A 21277-nucleotide genomic window follows, 5' to 3' on the forward strand; every position below is an offset into this window, starting at 1 on the left:
TACATTGTTTGCATGATACCATATATTATGTAATAGCATCAACACACAAATATCAGGAAATGAGAATAGCATTCCATGTATAACATGTACATGTAATTCTAAGTCAAAAGAAAAAAAAAAAACAAGATGAGTGAATCTATAACAAATCACTATTTTTAAATACACAAATGGGTACTTTTTATGTTTTGGAATGATTTCATCTGTTACTGTACCACTGTATTTCTTTAGAGTGTTAGGGAAGTGGAAAATGATGTGGCATGAGCTGAGTCGGGATTGCAAGCGTGTTCTGGTATTGCTAGAGCAGTAAAGAAAAAGCAGCCCTCAGACTAGTTAGGAAATATTGTGTGCGAAAAAATCAAGTGGCCAACTTCAGAAGAAACTCTGTGTAAAACTCAAAGGGTGGTTCAGACAACATACAAGGCGGTCATGCTTGGTTGGTGTGTTAACAGTGTTGCACTCTCATTAAGCACATACCCTGAACAGTGATTACAGCATTTATGGAAACTCATTTTTCTGAACCTGTTTTATCACCCAACCATACAAAATGTGCACATTAGTGTTTCATAATGTCCATAATTCAATTTTAATTCATGTTAATTACTAATATGAGGTGTTCAGTAAAGTAATTAAATTATAGTTAGATGAAAAAAACATTTGGACAGCTGCTCATGGCCACTTACTGTTGTGAACATGGAAACTAATACAAGTGTAATGATTTTATTAACTTTTTCAGATCAAAGGAAAACATTAAAGTTATTTCTCTTTTTATAAAAATTTGACAATCAGTTTACTGAAAGATGATATTACAGTGCTAATGAATTAGTCATTAACTATAAAAGATTACTATGGGCATGTTAAATCAACAAAACCACTTATAATAACTTCGATCAAGAAGGGCACAGCTATTTACGCAGAGCGACGTAACAATAATTAGAATTCAAAAGGGCAGGAAGGGGGTGCAGTGAGTAGTAACACTGCCTTATAGAGAGTGAGTAGTGCAAGAGAATGTGGGTTCAGTCCTCACTTAGTCTGTGTGGAGTTTGCATGTTCTCCCTGTGTGTGGGTTTCCTCCTACAGTCCAAAGGAATGCAGTTCAGGTGGGTTGGTGACACTAAACCTCCCAAAGTGTGTGTGGCTATCCTGAAATTGACTGGCGTTCCATCCAGGTTAAACACCCCTAGCATTGTGGGACAGGCTCTTAATCAGGACAAAGAGTTAAAAAAATGGAGGGAATAGGTAGAAAGTGTTTTTTAACCCAAAAAGGCAAAGTCTATATGAAAAGTGCAAATATTTACTTATTATATGGTCTTTTATACATAAATTAAAGCCGTATAAGGCATTTTGTAACATTTGAAGAACAAACAGATGTAATCATTTGAGTTAATGCTCCAGCTTGTTAAAAAGTTGTCTGACCTTGTAGCAAAAACTACATGAATAGCTAGCTACTTGAATGAGCAAATAGTTAACAACTGTCTAGCAACAGTAAGAAACAAGTTTATATTTAGCTACAAAGGAGTCTTTCTTACAGATTAGATTTGTATGGGGATCTGGTAGTTTCACTAGCTAAAAACAAACTAGACAAAAGTGTTTCATTGTGAATAAGCCAGCTATGCTTTTCCTGGTATAAGAGACCATCCACATAACGTCATGCCACCAGGAGTTGCTGAAACAGAGGAGGAAATACACAGTTTAGTTGGCATGCAACCAAATCAAACCATTTTTGCCTTTGAAATAGTGCTTGATTCATATAAGGTTTTCTCTATAAGAGAATGTATAGTATATATTATTCATTAAGGACTACTGTGAACTTTGCTGAGCTGTATACCTTGTTTCACTATTTTTGTTAACTAATAGTATGTTTTTATACAATCTGAACAAGCTTTAACAATGAAAGCTCTATCTTTGCATTTTGGGACCTTTCATGGCATGAATATATAACAAATAGCTAAAAATTTTATCATCTTTATTCATTTATGTGTTCACTGAAACTGAGCTATCATATATGATTCATTACCACTATTTACGTTATTTGTGGGAAATTGATGTAACAGGAAAAACATTTTTTCTCCTGCATTTTCATTAACGCATTAATACATTGGCTTTCTTCACCCAGTGCTGTTCCCCCGTCCTTGCAGCCTGTAACAAAATTGAAAGAGCCTTGAAAAACAAGGAAGAAAATGCACATTCCCCTCCACAGCAAAGAGAACAGGGAGTGACAGCTCTCGTAAATAAAGCAGCCTTCACAGAAGCACATTGAAACAAATGCCAAAGAGTGTGAGAAGGTGTTGCTGGGATTACCAATGACGGCCTAATGGCTGCCACGGTGCACAGGCGGCCGGGCCGGGTCTGACTCACCGCGTCCCCATGGGGTCCCGGCTGACGTCACTCGGAGACCGTGGGTCAGGCGCAGTCCAGAGCGCGGTGCTGGTGGAGCCCTGCCGCACAGACACTATCAGACCGCACATCGGCGGACTCCGCTGCATGAGGGGGGAGATACCCCAAGGTTTTTTTTTTTTTTTTTATTACTCTTAATGAATTCCACTGAATTCATGGTGCATCCTTTGTGTTTGCTGAACTGCCATCTACTGCAGGGCTGGTAACAGGAAAATAGGAAGAGACCATAGCTATAATGATCTTTGCATCCATGTGAATGCACATCTGTGCATATATAATTACCATTTACTAAATAATCACCATGACCTCTCCCAGGGCTTAATACTAATGAGTTCCTATATTGCCCAGGGCATAGACATATTCTTTCAGTTCTAAAATTCAAAATGTGTGCGGTAGCTGGGTGCATTACAGTACAGAATAGAAATTATACATAGATAAAAGTGGTATGTTTACTTTAGTGTTTATACTTGATGCTAAGAATGATTTAAAAAACCTTTGTGTAAATATTCTAAGCTCACAGAAGGCTATAGTCCCCTGACAGTCTTTTCTGGAAAAGAAATGTCCACCAGTACAACAGGCTGTCTTGTAGACAGAATGCAATGGAGCAATGTATTGTAAAGTGAATGTAAACAAGTAGGCATTAAAACTGTTAATGGCTTTGTTCTGGTTTAAAAACGTGCTCATAACAAATTAAAAAGAAAATGATGTAATAATGCAAAGGATATAAAGAATGCCTCCCTATAAACTCTACCAAACTGATCACTTCAAGTACAAATGTGACAGGGAATGGGATGTTTGGTTTTTCTGTCCATCTGCCAAATCCCCCAGTTGACCTACAGTCTGAGCAACCAGCTTCATTTAGCTACACACCTGATACTTATCCACTGAAATGACCACAAAGAGCCAGCTATGGCACAGAGAACAGAGAAGAATGCACTTTGTTGTCATGTAGCTGCCATTATGATCGATGCAAACAAAGCAAAAAAATTGTACAAGAAACAGAAAATATACTATTATTTTTTTATACTGACAATTTTTGGTATTATAAATAGAAAATCTTTGAAGAATGCTCGTTTCTTTCAGGTGTCTTAAAAACTTCGTTATTATGTTAACAGCTGAGGCTTTCAGTTCAACTTCTATATATCCACAAAGAGGGGTGAACCATTTTTCTTGGTCATTTCTTAAAGATCTAGACATGGACATAAAGAGGCTTTGAAACAGTAGATGTGAATCTGCAGTTTTAACAAAGGCCTCTGTGCCAGATATGAGTGAAATGTCAGTCTATATAGTCTGATACACAGTCTCTGATATGAATTATCTGTGTAGAACAAGTATTTTGATGTGGTCATCTGGGGAATTTACTGGTTTTCTTGCTCTGGTTATGATTGATTTTTTTTTTCAAATTAATAGCTAATTAAACATCACATAGAATGATTTCTGTTATCTCGGTGTTGAGGTATGCTGTTGATGATTGCAAAGTGCTAGTCAGTTCAGATGGTTGCCTTGACCTACTTTTAATGGAGATTGCACTATGCATGGACTATGAAAGCTCTGAGTGTGCTGCAGAGTAGATGCTGGTAACACCAAGAGTAAGATTGGTTTCTAAATATATCTGTGATGGTACAGTCAGCAAACTGTCAGCAAATAATATGTCAAAACTAGATGGAAACGAGTTTCCATCACAACAGGGGCACGGTCGTAGATAATAGTGCTCAGGTGTCCTGTAAAAATTTGTGACAGGGCAAACTTGTCATTCAGTTGAGAAAAATCAATCCTGGAATCAGAATAAGTTGTGTGTGGGAGGGGTGGGAGTACATCAGTTTCAAGACTCTAAGTAATACATACACAACTTATTTTAGACTTACAACAAAGTACAACTCTGCACTCGCAATCTGGAATATATTATGGTGAGGTGTAGGCCTTTCCATCTTCCTTGGGAATTATCTGTGGTTTTTGCAATTGCAGTCTACATACCACCACATGCTAAAGCTAAGTTAGCACTTGAGTTACTACACTCAACTATTAGCCAACAATTCAAATCCGGAAGGAGTCTTTACTGTAGCAGGGAATTTTAGTCAGGTAAATCTCAGGTCAGTTCATCCAAAATTCTGTCAGAACGTTAAATGCTCAACCAAGGGTAAGAACACACTAGACCATGTTTATACAAATGTTGATAATGCATACAAGGCCCTGCCCTGTCCCCATCTAGGACAGTCTGACCATCTTTCCTTGTTAATGTTACCTGCTTACAAGCCATTCATTAACAGATTTAACCAACTAGCAAAATGGTTAGAGTATGGCCCGATGATGCAATGTTACAACTATAGGGCTGTTTTGAGTATACAAAGTTGGGTGTATTTGCTGAAAACAACTCCTTTATAGATCTAGAGCAATACATCGAATATGTCCTGTCTTACATTAATTACTGCACAGAGAATGTTACCACAATTAAGGAAATCCTTGTGTTCCCTAATCAGAAACCCTGCATGACCAAAGACATCAAGAGTTTACTAAAACAAAGAGATGCTGCTTACAGGGCCAGTGACACAGCAGCCTATAATTTAGCCAGGGCTAATCTAAAATGAGGTATCAGATCAGCAAAACTTTGAGGACAGTTTTAATAACAACCCCCAACATATTGTAACGATCCATGTTACTGTTTTAGGAGGGAAACCTTTGTAATGTAAATAGTTGCATTGTGGGGAATAATGTTAAATGTGGGTGTGCAACCACTGGGGGCACTTAGGGGGAAAATGATGGGGTGACTGTGCCTACCAGTGTGTGGAGAGAGTGCCTTGGGATGCTAAGCAGGCTGGGAAGGTAGGCTGTAGATACAGGTCCTAGAGGAAACAGGGTCCTCGGACTGAAAGCATTATTTCCTTAGTGCCAGTGTTCAAATAAATCGTTTGTCGTGAATGCTGTCTCTGCATTCTTCTTTGCCCCATCCAAACCCACGGTGCTCCGTGCCACAATATGTGGCATGGTATACAAGCTGCCACAGACTACAAAAGGAAGGATAATTTGCTTATAGACAGTAATTTATCCATAGAGGATGAATTTAACATGTTCTTTGCCCACTTTGACAGAGAGAACAATAGTAGGAAAACGGTTAGGCCTGCACTGCCATCTGACCAACATCAACTGCCGACACTGGACACTATCGAGGTCAGAAGGGTTTTGTGTAGTGTCAATGTGAGAAAAGCGGCTGGTCCTGATTCCAGGACCATATATGTTATACATATATATGTTCCAGGGCATATATGTTTAACATATGCTCCATACATCTGTTCCAGGGCATATACTTTGTGCTTGCTCCAACCAGCTGACAGGTTTTCACCAGCATTTTTAACCTCTAATTGACCAGAGCCATTCTCCCTACCTCCCTTAAAACTACAACGATTGTGCCCATTCCCAAACAAAATGTGAGTTGCCTGAATAACTGTTGTTTGATTGCACTTACACCCTTGATCTCCAAGTGCTTTGAGAAGTTGATTCTAGCACATATTAAAAGCATCATCCCTGCCACTCTGGATCAGTATCAGTTTGTCTATCGGGCAAACAAGTCAGAGGATGCAATCAGCCTTGTTCTCAACACTGCTTTGGAGCACCTGGATGGGCCAGACACGTATGTCAGAATACTCTTCATTGACTTCAGTTCGGCCTTTAACACGGTCATCCTCAACGTACTGGTGTTCAGACTCCAGAATCTAGGCCTAAGCACAGCCGTCTGTAGTTGGACTCTGGACTTCCTGACCAACCATCCTCAAAACGTTAGGTTAGGAAAGCACACATCCTCCAATCTCATCCTGAACACTGGTGCTCTGCAGGGATGTGTGTTGAGTCCTTTGCTGTATGTACTCTTCACCCATGACTGTCTACCTACTCATGCAAACACTATTGTGAAGTTCGCAGATAATATGACAGTTATTGGTTTGATTACAAACAATGATGAGACTGCATACAAGAATGAAGAATGAGGTATGAAACCTGACAGCCTGGTGCTCTGCCAACGATCTCATTCTTAACATCAGGAAAACAAAGCAGACTGTGGTGGACTTCAGGAAGAAAAGGAGAACTGACTTTAGTCCTGTGCTCATAAATAGAGAAGCTGTGGAGAGTCCCCAGTTTCAAATTCTTGGGGGTGAACATTAGAGGACTTCTCTTTGGCCATACACACCACTACATAATTGGAAAGGCACAACAACACCTTAATTTCTTAAGACTGATGAGAGTGAGACTGCCCCAGGATCTTCTCGTGAATTTCTATTGACGTACAGTGGAGAATGTACTGACATACTGCATTACAGCATGGTACGCCAGCTGCACAATAGAAGACCAGAAGGCATTTATCTGTCCAGATGTCAGAGCAGGGCCTTCAAAATTATCAGGGGCTCCACTCACCCTGCACACCACCTTTTTAAACTGCTCCCCTCTGGCAGGCAATACAGGACAATTCACTCACATACCACTAGGATGGAAAACAATTTCTTCCCTAGAGCTATGAAACAGCTGAAGACTGCCTGATTTTACCCCCGGAATACACACATAATATATGTAATAGCACATGCACCTCAAAAGTTTGTTTTGTTTGTCCTACTGTTTTACTGTATTTTGTTTAAATTGTTTAGTTTTCTATTTTCATACCTAAGTGGTTGTGTTTCATATTGTTTGAAGAACTCAAGGAATATCATAATTTCATTGTTTTGTACAGCAGTACAACGATAATAACGTCTTCAAATCAAATTCTAATACATTTCCCCAGGAAAAGTCAAGTGACTAGCAGTCATATCTTGACTAGTTATGGTCCAGGTATGAACCCAAGACCTCTGCATGTGCACATATGTTCATCAGTTTCAGGTCCCCACATGAACAACACCTTGGCACCTCTGGCTTTTGTGAAGTAGCTGTTGGAGGAGGAAGCCTGCACAATCAATACTAGTTCCAGCTTCTGTTGCAGCATATGAGCCCTACACATTCACTGAGCTCAGGAGTGCAAATAATTCCTGCCATATTAGACCAAATGTTATAGCAGCAGAATGTATGGAGAGTGCAGGCAGCAATGTAATGCTTAAATCTCCTCTAAAGAATAATTAGCAGCCAGAAAATATTGCATCCCTGCATCACTATACAGTGACTGGATCATAGCCACTGAATGACATTGGTATGGTCAGGAGGAGAAATTGAGAGCAATGCCAGAAAAACTGTTTTGTTCCTATTATGCTGACATTATATGGAGAGTAAATCACTTTTTGGGTCCTGTACAGTTTCTATGTGTTGCCATGGGGATGCTATGCTATTTTTCCTTAGCAAAGTTGGCACTTATTGAAAGCACCAGAGAAAATACCCAAGGACACCAATGTGATAGAGCAATGCAAGTATGAGGCCTGCATAAAACACTGTGTCCATGACAATGGTCAACCCCTTTGCATGGAGAAGCAATAATGGTAATAAGGAATTCACTGAGAGCCATTACTTAAGACAGCAGGGAGAACTGTAAGAAAAGTATGCTGGCTGTGCCAGCGAGGCGACGTGTTGATTGCTTCTCCTTGCAGACTTGTTAGTTTAGTGTATATTTTTTAGTTTGTGTCACTGTTCTTCCATCCAGTTTATTCTCTTATTACTTTTGACTGCCAAACACTTCTGCAAATACGTGAAACAGTGCGATTAGACGCTATTCTTAGCGTTAGAGAGCCGAACTCGCTACCTTCACTCTGCCGCGAACAACATCATGACCACGTCCCACCTGAGACCACACAGAAGATGCGATCTCGGAAATGGGGCCGCAGGGCCGGCATTCAGGTGAGAGCGAAACACCGCGGGCTACAAACTCCGATGCCCAGCATTTTCCTGTCCAACGTTCAGTCTCTGGACAACAAACTGGACGATCTCAGAGGGCGACTTAAATTCCAAAGAGATTTACGGAACTGCTGTGTTTCCTGCTTTACGGCGACGTGTTTCACCGCCAGCACACCAGACCACGCGGTTCAGCCCAAGGGCTTCTCAATCTACCATGCAGATCGGACTGATTCATCAGGGAAAAAGAGAGAAGGGGGCGTATGCTTTCTAATTAACAACGCATGGTGCACGAATGTGGAAGTGATTGCACAGAACTGCACTCCGGACCTTGAATACCTACTGATCAAATGCCAACCGTTCTACCTACCTAGGGAGTTCTCGGCTGTGCTCATGGCCGCAATTTACATCCCATTCCAAGGGAACACACACAGCACGTTGAACAAACTGTACCACGTCGTCACTAAGTACGAGAACAAGCACCCAGATGGACTGTTCATTATCTTTGGGGACTTTAACCAAGCCGATTTCAAGAACGTGTACCCCAAGTACCATCAGTACATCTCCTGCCCCACTAGAGGCTCAAACACCCTCGACCACTGCTACACTTCACACAAAGGTGCGGACCACTCCCTGCTGCGTCCACACCTCGGGCAGTCAGATCATGCCTCGATTCTGCTGCTCCCAGTCTATGAGCAGAAACTCAAGCAAGAGGAGCCTGTGACGCACACTGTGCAGCGCTGGACACCAGAAGCGGAGGAAAGGCTCCAGGACTGCTTTGACTCCGTGGACTGGGACATGTTCAGAAACTCATCCTCCAATCTGGACGAGTATGCCACAATGGTCACGGACTTCAACAGGTTCTGTGTAAATGTCTTCATACCACATAAAACAGTCCACTTATTCCCCAACCAAAAACCATGGATTACCGCAAAAATCCGAAATAAGATCCATGGAGACACAGACGCGTACAAGAAGAGCAAGTTCGAGCTCCGCAAAGCCATCGCCAGCGCGAAACGGGAATACAGCAGGAAGGTGGAATCACAGTTCAACTGCACTCAAGATGCACATAGGCTGTGGCAGGGAATCCAAACATTAACGGATTATAAACCACAAAGGCGGTCATTGACAGGTGCCGCTGCATCTCTCCCGGATGAACTGAATGCGTTTTATGGCCGCTTCGAGTTCGAGAACAAAGACCCTCAGCTGCGCATCCCCACAGTACATAATAACACCGATCTCACCGTCTCTGTGGCACAGGTGAGAAAAACTTTTAGCCAAGTCAACATCCGCAAAGCTGCTGGACTGCGTGGAATTTCAGGGCGAGTTTTAAAAACATGCAGTGAGCAACTGGCTACTGTCTTCACGGACATATTTAACACAGGATAATGGCGTCGCGGACGGTCCCGATGTTGCGAGGAAGATTAAAATAGGGGTCGGCGATGAAGGACTACGGAGACTGAATGCGTCCGGCTTGACTGACGACGAACAGAAACGTCCCGAAAAATTATGGGAGTTATTTGAAAAGCAATTAAAGGTTGCTGTGAACTTCAGGATTCACAGATTAGGCTTAATGCAGTATCGACAGCGCGAACATGAAACCCTTGATGAGTTCGTCACTAGAGCCCGAGCACAAGCACAGTTATGTGAACTCTCTGAGGACGAAATGCAGGAGAGAATCGTGGAGCTTGTCATAATGAGCACGCCCATGGATAACTTCCACAGAGAGCTGTTGGGAAAAGAAAAAGGCTTCATGCTTCAGGACATGCTCATGGAAGACAGAAAACATGAAGCTGCGCTCATCGGCACCCGCCAGTTACAGACTCTACAGGATAAGAAAATCGATCACATCGGGATGAAAAAGCCATGTGGCCGTTGTGGGCTACACCACAAACCCCGCGCATGCCCAGCGTATAAGGATGTGTGCAAGGGCTGTGGGAAGAAGGGGCATTGGAAGAAGATGTGTCGATCTGAAAAAGGTAGAGAATGTAATGAGAGACGAAACAGACCTGAGAAGAGAGATGGCAGGAGGAAAAAGGGTGCAAAGAAGGTTGATGCTGTGAGGGCAAGCAATGATTGCTCCAAGGCAACCGATGACAGCTCCGAAAGCTCCGAAGATGAATTTGCCGAAAAGTTTCATAGCATAGACATACACAGCACAGAGGTTCACACCCGAGATGAAGCCTATACAACAATTAAAATCAAATATCCTGGCTGCAGCAAGTCAAAACTCATGAAAATAAAAATAGATCCGGGTGCACAAGGGAATGCACTCCCACGCCGTACCTTCCGACGGATGTATAGCAATATTGACCCAACAGAGGCCCTGAAACCGATGGGTATGACGAACCTGCATCTTACAGTGGCCACTCCATACCATGTTTCGGGAAGCTCCCCATGCAATGCAAATATGACACGTCCGGGTGGGTGAGTACAGAATTCCATGTCGTAGATGCTAATGGCCCAGTGTTACTCGGGTTACCAATGTGCACTGCCCTGAATTTGCTCACTTTCAATTGCCGTCTCGAATCCTTAGAAAAGGCTCCAATCAAAGTGAGTGCTACAGAGGATCTAGTAAAATTATACCCAACGCAGTTTGACAGGATTGGTAAATTAGAAGGCCCAGCACGAATCATTTTGAAGGAAGATGCAGAGCCACACGTTGATCACCCGAGAAAATTTAACATCAACCTTAAACCGAAAATTAAGGATGAGCTCTGTCGTATGGAGAAACTAGGGGTCATCAAGAAAGTGAGAGAACACACAGACTGGTGTTCCAGTATGGTATGCAGCCTCAAGAAAGACGGGTCACTCCGTTTGTGCCTGGACTCTAAGAGGCTTAATGAAGCAATCAAGAGATATCCGCACAAAACCCCTACATTAGAAGAGGTAAATCCTCAATTCCATGGAGCAAAGTGGTTCAGCAAGCTCGATGCTAAAGCTGGGTACTGGAGTGTACAACTCGATGAACAATCACAGGCACTTACTACATTCCGCACACCCCTAGGGCGTTATTGCTTCACACGCCTACCTTTTGGCCTCAACATAAGCCAAGACATATTCCAGCAACGCGTGGCCGAAATCTTGGAAGGCCTGGAAGGGTGTGTTGGAATTGCAGACGACATTTGTGTATTTGGCAAGACAGAAGAACAGCATGACAAACGCTTATTGTCACTCCTTGAAAGGGCGAAGGAGACAGGGCTGGTGTTCAACTCGGACAAGTGCTTCATAAAGCAGAGACGAATTGCATTCTTCAGGAATGTTTACAGCGAAGATGGAACCTCACCAGACCCAGATAAGGTAAAAGATATAAAAAACATGCCTAGCCCACAGCACAAGGAAGATCTCCAACGCTTTCTAGGACTACTGACATACATGGGTTCCTTCATACCAAACTTGAGCCAGAAATCTGCAAGCCTGCGTCAGTTACTGAAAAAGGAAAAGCCATACGACTCGTCAGAAGATCACCAACAAGCCTACGATATGCTCAAAGATGCAATATCAGAGTATTCTAGTATGGCATACTTTGACACCACGACTTCAGTAACACTTGAAGTTGACGCCTCGCTGAAAGGACTGGGTGCGGCACTCCTACAAAACGGGCGCCCAGTGGCATTCGTGTCAAAGACCCTAACTCCTACTCAAACTAATTAGAGCAACATCGAACGGGAAATGCTTGCACTTGTGCATGGAATCGAGAGGTTCCATACTTACCTATATGGCCGGCATTTCTACATCAACACAGATCATAAGCCCTTGGAGATGATCTGCAAGAAACCAATAATAACAGCCCCACCAAGACTGCAGCACATGCTCCTCCGAATCCAAGGATATGACTTCACTGTCACATATAAGCCAGGGCATCTAATGGTTCTGACCGACACACTATCACGACTGCCAAACCCAGAGGACAACACTGCTGTGGAGGTGGAACCAACCATCCACGCAATCACCTTTGACTTCATAAACTTCAGCCTCGTGAAACAAAACGAGTTGAAGGTCGAGACTCGACAGTGCCCCGTCCTCAATGCACTTGCTGAGGTGGTGTACCAGGGATGGCCTGAGAAACTTATAGAGCTACCCAGTGATCTGCGAATATTCTCGCCATATCGAGACACAATCGGCATCGATAATGGCATTCTCTTTAAAGGAAAGCAAGTCATCATCCCAGAAAGAATGAGGCATGACATCCTTACACAGCTTCACAGGAGCCATCTTGGTATCAAGAAGACAAGACTGCTTGTGAGGGATTCTGTCTACTGGCCGAACATGAACAAGGATATAGAGAGGACTGTAAAGGCATGTCGATTCTGTCAAGAGGATCAAGACCAAAACAGAAAAGAGCTAATGATCGAGAACGAGGTGCCACTGAAGGCATGGCAGACTATTGGGAAAGACCTTTTTGAGATTAAAGGAAGGCAGTTCATCATCATCGCGGATTATTACTCAAAGTATCCATTTGTAAAGGAACTACAAAGTCCAGTGACATCCAAGTCTGTCACAAACGTTTTCAAAGAGTTATGTGGCATGCTCGGAAGGCCTGACCAAATAAGATCTGACAACGGCCCACAATACTCAGCAACAGAATTCACTAACTTCTGCAAAGAATGGGGTATAACACTCACAACATCGTCGCCCCACTATCCCCAATCCAACGGTTTTATCAAGCGCCAAGTCCGAACCGTGAAATCATGCATTAAAAAGTGCATAAAAGCCAGAGAAAGCATATCACAGGCTCTTCTCAACATTCGCGCCACTCCAGTTGACAATAAACTCCCATCGCCTGCAGAAATGTTGTTTTGCAGAACTATTGCCACCCTTCTGCCATCACGAAAAGGAGACGCAGATGACAATGTCAAACACAGGCTCATGCAGAGGAATGAGACGATGAAGCACCAGTATGATGCCCATGCCAGGAAAGATCCACTTCCACCACTGTACCAAGGCCAAGAAGTGAGGGTCCTGGATGATTCTACGAAAACCTGGACTCCAGGGAAAGTCATAACTCAATGCCCAGAACCAAGGTCATATGTTGTTGAGATTTCCAGCGGCGTGTCCCTAAGGAGAAACAGGAGACACTTGAGAGAAGCGCACCCACCACCAAGTTCAACCACCTCGCAAAGTGACACACCCCAGATCACTGATGATATCACGCAAGAGTGCCCGGTTACCAAAACCGAGGTGGGAAATCACCCTGATGTGATCCTTACACGATCTGGCCGTACCATTAAGAAACCAGACAGATATCAATAAAGGAAAAGAACACAACACGATAAAGAGAACATCTCAACACGAGTAAGATGGTCTGCCCCTAGGTAACTTTACTGGTAATTTCTTAGAATATTTCTGTTCCATAGAGGGGGGTGCGGTGGCGCAGTGGGTTGGACCACAGTCCTGTTCTTCGGTGGGTCTGGGGTTCGAATCTCGCTTGGGGTACCTTGTGACGGACTGGCGTCCCGTCCTGGGTGTGTCCCCTCCCCCTCCGTCCTTACGCCCTGTGTTGCCAGGTTAGGCTCCAGTTCCCCGTGACCCCGTATGGGACAAGCAGTTCTGAAAATGTGTGTGTGTGTGTATTTCTGTTCCATTGTGAAGACGTAAAAGGGCACGAACTCTTGCTGTCTTACGTTATGTATATTAGTTATGTTCACACATTTCATTTAGCAGTGTAACTTGGGGGGGGAGAGTAAGCTTCTATATTCCTTTTGTGAAAGCATCGTTATATTGAGGGGTATTATTGATGGGTCTTGCAGTTGTATATTCCAACTGAAAGATCTTTTCAAAGTTTGTAAGTAACTTTGTCTAATGTGATATTTGTTTTCGTTGTATAATGAGGGGGATGTATTGGGAGGTTCTTCTTTCATATTGCCTCGTTCTGGTATAACAAAAAACCAACATGGCGGCACCGCATAATAAAGCAGTATTAAAGAAATGTCTGTGTCGGAGCTTAAATGTGAAGCATCTTATAACCCCAAGAACACTACACTCTGGACCCACTGCAGTTTGCCTACCACCACAACAGATCCACTGAAGATGCAATATCACACACACTTCACACCATTCTGTCTCACCTGAATAATAAAAACTGCTATGCAAGGCTATTGTTTGTAGACTATAATCCAGCATTTAACACTGTCATCCCAACCAAGCTGATCCAGAAACTACTAAGGCTGGGACTGAGTGCCGCATTGTGCAATTGCATCCTAGATTTCCTCACCAACAGACCCCACCGTGTGTGGATTGGCAGTAATACTTCCTCCCCACTGATCCTCAACGCTGGCACTCCACAGGGAAGTGTCCTGAGCCCAGTACTATACTCCCTGTTCACACCTGACTGTGTGGCCAGTCACAGCTCCAACACCATCATAAAGTTTGCTAATGATACCACCATTGTGGGTCTGATCACCAGCAACGATGAGACGGCCTACAGAGAGGAGGTGAGGCTCCTGGCAGAGTGGTGCCAGGACAACAACCTGTCTCTCAATGTCAGTAAAACTAAGGAATTGACTTCAGGAAACAGGATACGGTTCAGGCACCCATCTACGTAGGAGGGGACATGGTAGAGAGGGTCAACAGCTTCAAATTCCTCGGGGTCACCCTCACTGCCAAACTCACATGGACTGAGCACACAGCATCGACCATCAAAAAGACCCATCAACACCTCCACTTCCTCAGGCCTCTGAAGAAAGCCAGGATGTCCACTACAGTCCTCACCACTTTCTTCAGGTGTGCTGTGGAGTCCGTCCTCACAGGGTGTATTACATCCTGGGGTGGCAGCTGCTCCATACAGGACAAGAAAGCCCTACAGAGGGTGGTCAAAACAGCTCAGAAAATCATCGGCACACAGCTACCAACAGTCGAGGACACCTACACCACATGCTGCCTTAGAAAGACGATGCGCATCATGAGAGATCATATTCACCCCGCACGGGCATTTTTCTCTTCCCTACCATCTGCAAAATGGCTTAGGTCTATTCAAACCCACACAGCTAGGTAAAGGAACAGTTTTTACCCCACTGCTGTAAGACTATACAACACTAACTAATGTGCCACCTTTAGTAACTAGAGTTGGACTGCTCCACCCAAGCACATTGGTAAATTACACTATCACTTTAAGCATTCTCATTCTCTCATTCTGAGTTCTCTGACTGTTACCATTATTGTTACTACTGTTACCATTATTTATTGTTATTGCTGTCATTGACACTGTTTTCTTTGTGCTGTATTTCTATTGTCCTTGCCCATAGTCTCTGGAGAAGCATTCAGGAAGATTTTCATGATACATGTTCACGGTACTTGTATCTATGACAATAAACTTGAAACTTGAACTTGATTAGTTTGAACATGATATAGCTGTATTAGAGGTTCCTAACCTTTTCTAGGCCACAGACCCCTTTTAGAATTTGATAAAAGCTAAGGAACCCTCCCTGAGAAATGTTCATAAACTTGATTAAAACCTTACAATATATTGTACTGAAAATTATCTTCACATAGACTTGTCATAGACAGTAACTGCATATTTATTAAACTTATTTAGATGGACAGTGGTATTTTCAAAGCAAGTCTGCACTTCATGAAACCCAGAAACCCATCCATAAACCCCTGGTGGTCTAAGCACCCAAGATTAAGAACCCCTGCTCTATATCAATGGTACAGAATGCCTTAGTTTCCACATTTTTAAATGAGCTTTTCATGATTTTGCAGGCTCCGGTTCCCCGTGACCCCGTATGGGACAAGCGGCTCTGAAAATGTGTGTGTGTGTGTGTGTGTGTGTGTGTGTGTGATTTTGCATATGTGCTGAAAACCACATTAAGCATTTCATGAAGTCATGTTTTAGCATGAGTTTACAAAAGTTACATAATTAAGTTAAACTGTTAGCAGGATACCTGAATGAAAGTTTAGATTTTATTCAGCTGTTGGGTGTCCTTCCTGAAAAACCAAAATTTTGATGGGAATTTCGATGGGAGGTCAAACAATCGAAACATGTCCTGGAACAGCAACGCTGCAGTTGTCGTTGCTGTGGGGAGCCTTTTGAGGGAGATCAACCTGCAGGCCTTAGAGAAACTACCACTACCAGAACAGAGGTGCTCCCCTCAGTTTGGCAGGTCGGGGGGGCGGGAGTCTGCAATGTGACCATAGCCAATTAGGAATGGGCAAGGGTTCTGCTAGTCCAACAGGGAGCTGTCATGGAATCTTTAGTTGAGCACAGGTTGTACAGGCCATTACAAAGTCCAACACATCTTTGATGGTGGGCCACCAAAATCTCCCAGAAACCAGCTTTCCGATTCCCCGTACTGGGAATCATGGGCCCAGTTTAGAAGGTGGGAGCATATCAATACAAGGACATTCTTTGCCTATGGGCTTTTCCCTGGGTCCTGGGTTCTGCTCTTTGGCGGTCTGAATGTCATCCAGGAAACCCCATTGGATTGGGGCTACAAACCAGATAGCTGGCAAGATAGGGCCTGGGTCCTCATCCCTAGGAGAAACTTCAAACTCTTCAAATGGCATTGCCTTTTCATTCTTGGATCCTGGACAATATGTGATCGTAAAATTGAACCAGGTGAGCAGAAGCAGCAGTGCCTGCCAAGAACTGTCTTTTAGCCTTTTGGAGGTATTCCAAGTTTCAATGATCTGTCAGCACTAAGAAAGGGTGAGTGGTACCCTGTAACCAATGCCTTCATTCTTCCCAGGCTAGCTTAATAGCCAAAAGTTCACTGTTCCATAGATCATAGTTCCTTTTGGTGGGTGAGAGTTTATGTGGGGGGGAAAGGCTACAACTTTGGGGGTTTTTCCCACCTCAGAAGCATCCACCTCCACCACAAATGGAAGCTTGGGATTAGGGTGTCTCAGAACAGGGCCTGAAGTGAAACTTGTTTCAGATCCTCAAAGGCACGGAGAGCCTCGGGGTTCCAACAGAGTCAGAAAGGCGCACCATCCATCAGTTCAGTCAAAGGGGCAGTGACAGAACTAATACCCTTAATGAACCAAAGATAAAAATGTGCAAAGCCCAAAAATGCATTTGACTGACACATTTTGTTTGCAGCCGCAAAGTAACAGCAGAGACCTTTTTTGCATCCATCTCCACCCCCTGGAAAAACCCCAAAACTCCAAAATCCTGTGAAACTGGAATCTCTCCCCCTTTACACACAGCCTGCAAGTAAACCACAGACTCTTTCCCACCTTTTCATCCCTACTCTGCACTCCTCCCTCTTACTGTTGACAATTGGCATGTTTTTGTCATGGTTTCCACATGGAAAGGAGGTGTTGGACCCAATCGCAGTGCACAGGGTGGTTTATTCAAAGGGGAATCCAAGCTCGTAATCCAAAAAAACAGGCAAAAGGTCACCAAGGTACAGACATAGCAGCAAGGAGAATCCAGAGATGAAATCCGAGGCAAGCTGTGAGTTGAAGAAACCAGGAAGATGAGGAGATGAAGGATGAGGGAACAGGGAACACGGAGAGGGTCAAGGAGGATAGGCGCTAACGTTGTAGTCAGGTAAGGTTGAACTAAGGTTCCGCACACTGTTGTGTCCAGAGCCGCTCTTTATACTCCCATCCCGTGATCAGCCACAGGTGTCCCTTGTTGTGTGGAAGCAAGAGGCATGACAGTACCCCGCCTCCATGAGCGGCACTGGCCACTCTGTGATAGTTAGGAGGACGTCCCAGGGGCTTGGGCACTGATCGATTCAGATGGTCCCTGTGAAATGTGGAAATCAAGACTGGGTCTAAGATATCATGAGCAGGCACCCAACACTGTTCCTCTAGCCCATAACCCTCCCAGTCCACCAAATACTGTAGTCTCCCTCCCTGGCGGAGGGAGTCCAACAAGGCATGCACTGTATAGGAGGGCTCATCCCCAGCCTGTACTGGAGGTGGTGGCGTAGTGTCTAGTGGTGGTTAGTGCAGGGATGTGGCACAGGGCTTAAGGTGGAAAACACGGGGGTAGTTGAAGTCGATAGAATACAGGAGTAACAGGGCAGAGAACCTTGAAGGGACCAATGTATCTAGGACTGAATTTCTTGGCAGGGTGATTCCAATAGAGGCCTTTTGTGGACAACGAGACCCTTTGTCTGCTTGTTGCTTGACTCTGTCGCTTCTCCTTAGCAGATGTTCTCTGACTGCTCACCACATTTCTGCACTGTCCTTGTACCAGGTGTCCACAGCTGGTACGTCACTGGAGCCAGAGTGTCATGGAAACAGAGGGGGTTGGTACCCCAACACACACTGGAAAGGGGAGAGTCCTGTGGATGCGTGGGTTAGAGAGTTATGTGCATATTCAGCCCACGGTAAGTATCTTGTCCACTGCTGAGGTTTACTGGCACAATAATTGCATAGGAAGCGGCTGATGTCTTGCTGGAGCCATTCTACTTGCCCATTTGCCTGAGGATGTTAACCTGACGTTAGACTTACAGACACTTCCAACTTCTGACAGAATACCTTCCTGACTTGGGAGGTGAATTGTGGCCTGCGGTCTGACACAATGTCTTCCGGCAATCCCGAGAGGCAGAAGACATGAAGGAAGAGGAGCTCTGCAGTTTCAAGGACTGTGGGGAGTTTGGGGAGAGGAACAAGACGGCAGGCCTTGGAGAACTAGTCGATTATCGTGAGCGCAGTAGTCTTACCGTCTGAACTCGGAATGTCCACAAGGAAGTCAAGGGCAATGTGGAACCAGGGACAGTTAGGCACAGGTAGGGGTTTGAGGAGTCCCGCAGGTTTCTGAGTCGAGGATTTTACTTGGGCACAGGTCGCGCAGGCTCGGACAAAGTCATGGACATCCTCCTGGAGGGAAGGCTACCAAAAATGTTTTTGGAGGATGGCTTGAGTCTTGCCAAAACCCGGGTGTCCAGTGGCTGGGTGGTCGTGTGCCCATTGCAGGAGCGTGGGTCACATGCTGGTTGGGACCAATAAGTGGTCTGTGGGTTTTTTGGGAGGTGCAGGCTCTGCTTCTTGGGCTCTGTGGAGATCCTGAAGTGCGACTGGACAGGGGCTACCACACAATTCTTGGGTAGAAGATACTCTGGGGTCTTCGAGGTGGGGTCTCGTTCGTGCATCCAGGACAGGGTGTCGCCCTTTGTGTTTTTACTGCCAGACCTGTGCGTCACTGTGAAGTGAAAATGCGTAAAGATCCCACCTGGCTTGTCGGGGATTCAGGCGTTGGGTGGTTTACAGGTATTCCAAGTTTATGTGATCTGTTAGCACGACAAAGGGATGTACAACCCCCTCAAGCCAGTGTCTCCATTCCTTGAGGGCCAACTTAATCGGCAGGAGCTCCCAGTTACCGATATCATAATTTCACTCGGCCTGGGACATCTTCTTAGAAAAAAAGCACAAGGATACAGTTTAGCAGGGTTTCCCTGTCGTGACAGCACTGCACCTACCCCTGTCTCTGATGCGTCTATCTCCACGACAAATGGTATGGATGGATCCGGGTGTCAGAGGATGGGTGCAGAGGTAAATCGCTTATTCAGGGAGTCAAAGCCCTGCTGAGAACTGTTTGTCCAGAGGAGTTGAGATCGCTTACCTGCGGTCAAAGCAGTCAACGGGGCCGCTATGGTACTGTGGTTGCATATGAAGCGGCGATAGAAGTTTGCAAACCCCAAGAATCACTGCAGGGTTTTCACAGTCATTGCACAAAGCCACTGGGTAACAGCTCTTACCTTGCCTGGATCCATAGCCACACCTTCGCTGCTCAGCACAAACCCCAAGAATGAGATCTGTGTCTGATGGAACTGACACTTCTCCACTTTCACAAAGAGGCGGTGTTGTAGTAGCCAGTGTAACACCTGCCGGACCTGTTGGACATGCTGTTCCCGTGACTGGGAGTAGATTAGGATGTCATCCAAATACACTAAGACACCATTGTTCACCAGATCCCGTAATACATGATTCACAAAAGCCTGGAAAACACTGGGTGCATTAGCAAGGCCAAAGGCATCACCAACTATTCGTGGTGGCCAAGAGTGGTGCTGAAAGCCGTCTTCCATTCATCCCCCTCCCTGATCCTGATCAAGCTGTAAGCACTCCAAAGATCTAATTTGGTAAAGATCTGAACTTTGTTCACTTGTTCTAGAGCCGCTAGGATCAGGGGCAAAGGATGTGGATATCGGACCGTGATACGATTCAGACCTCTATAATCTATGAACGGACGAAGACCGCCATCCTTTTTCTCTACGAAAAAGAACCCGGGCAAAGCAGGCGATGTAGACGGGCGGATTATTCCTGCTGACAGTGCTTCATTCACGTACTGCTGCATAGCTCTTTGTTCTGGCAAGGAGAGCGGGTACACACATCCCCGTGGAGGCACTGTCCCTGGGAGGAGGTCTATAGCACAATCCTAGGGCCGATGAGGGAGCAGTGCTGCTGCCTGTTCCTTACTGAAGACCTCCGCCAGGTCATAATATTCCAAAGGCACCTCTGCCTGTTGGATGGTGTCTGAGCACTCAATTGAGGTGGCTCTACATGGTAACAACAAGCACTTCCTGTCGCATTGGGGCCCCCAGGCCGCCAACTTCCCCTTACGCCAACAGAAGACAGGGTCATGTACGGACAGCCAAGGGAAACTAAGAATTACTGGAATGTCTGGTGAAGTAATCATATAGAAGCGTATATGTTCTCTATGGCAGGCCCCCACTCCCAGGAGCAAGGGCTCGGTTTGGGCATCCATGACCTCCTTCCCCAGTGGTTTTCCATCGAGGGCACTGATTCGCATCGTTAACTTGGATGGGTGCCGGGGAATGCGATGCTTCTCAGCAAACCCGCTGTCCATGAAACAGCCTGCTGCTCCAGAGTCTACTAGGGCAAGTGTGCAAACCGTGCACTCCCCCCATTACAGAACTATCGGAACCGTGAGGCAATTACCTTGGAAGGTTCCACTAACCTTAGATTCTTGACAGGCCTGGCAGTCGACACGGAGGTGACCCGGGCAGCCACAATACAAACAAGTAGTTCTGGATCCAGCGTTGTCACTCCTCTGGGGTCAGCCAGCCGTGCCCAACTTGCATTAGTTCTGACTCTTCTCACAAGGTAGGGGTAGCAATCATGGTCAATTTGGGGCGACGGTTCCTGTCCCGAGGTAGGTCGTCGATTGCCACTG

At 44.9% G+C, this 21277-nt stretch overlaps 1 long non-coding RNA gene across 1 annotated transcript in view; it reads right to left on the minus strand.

Annotated features, from left to right (window-relative positions):
* Positions 1–1547: 1547 nt before the first annotated feature.
* The window catches only part of LOC108939601 (uncharacterized), a 51450-nt gene continuing 31720 nt past the window's right edge, over positions 1548–21277 (minus strand). Inside the window, exons 2-3 of the long non-coding RNA XR_001966518.1 lie at positions 2095–2593; positions 1548–1663 (exon numbers count right to left, since the gene is read on the minus strand). This is a non-coding gene — a long non-coding RNA (uncharacterized LOC108939601). The remainder of the gene's footprint in view (positions 1664–2094; positions 2594–21277) is intronic.

Source organism: Scleropages formosus, chromosome 2, assembly GCF_900964775.1.
Source record: "Scleropages formosus chromosome 2, fSclFor1.1, whole genome shotgun sequence".
NCBI classification, from domain to species: domain Eukaryota; kingdom Metazoa; phylum Chordata; class Actinopteri; order Osteoglossiformes; family Osteoglossidae; genus Scleropages; species Scleropages formosus.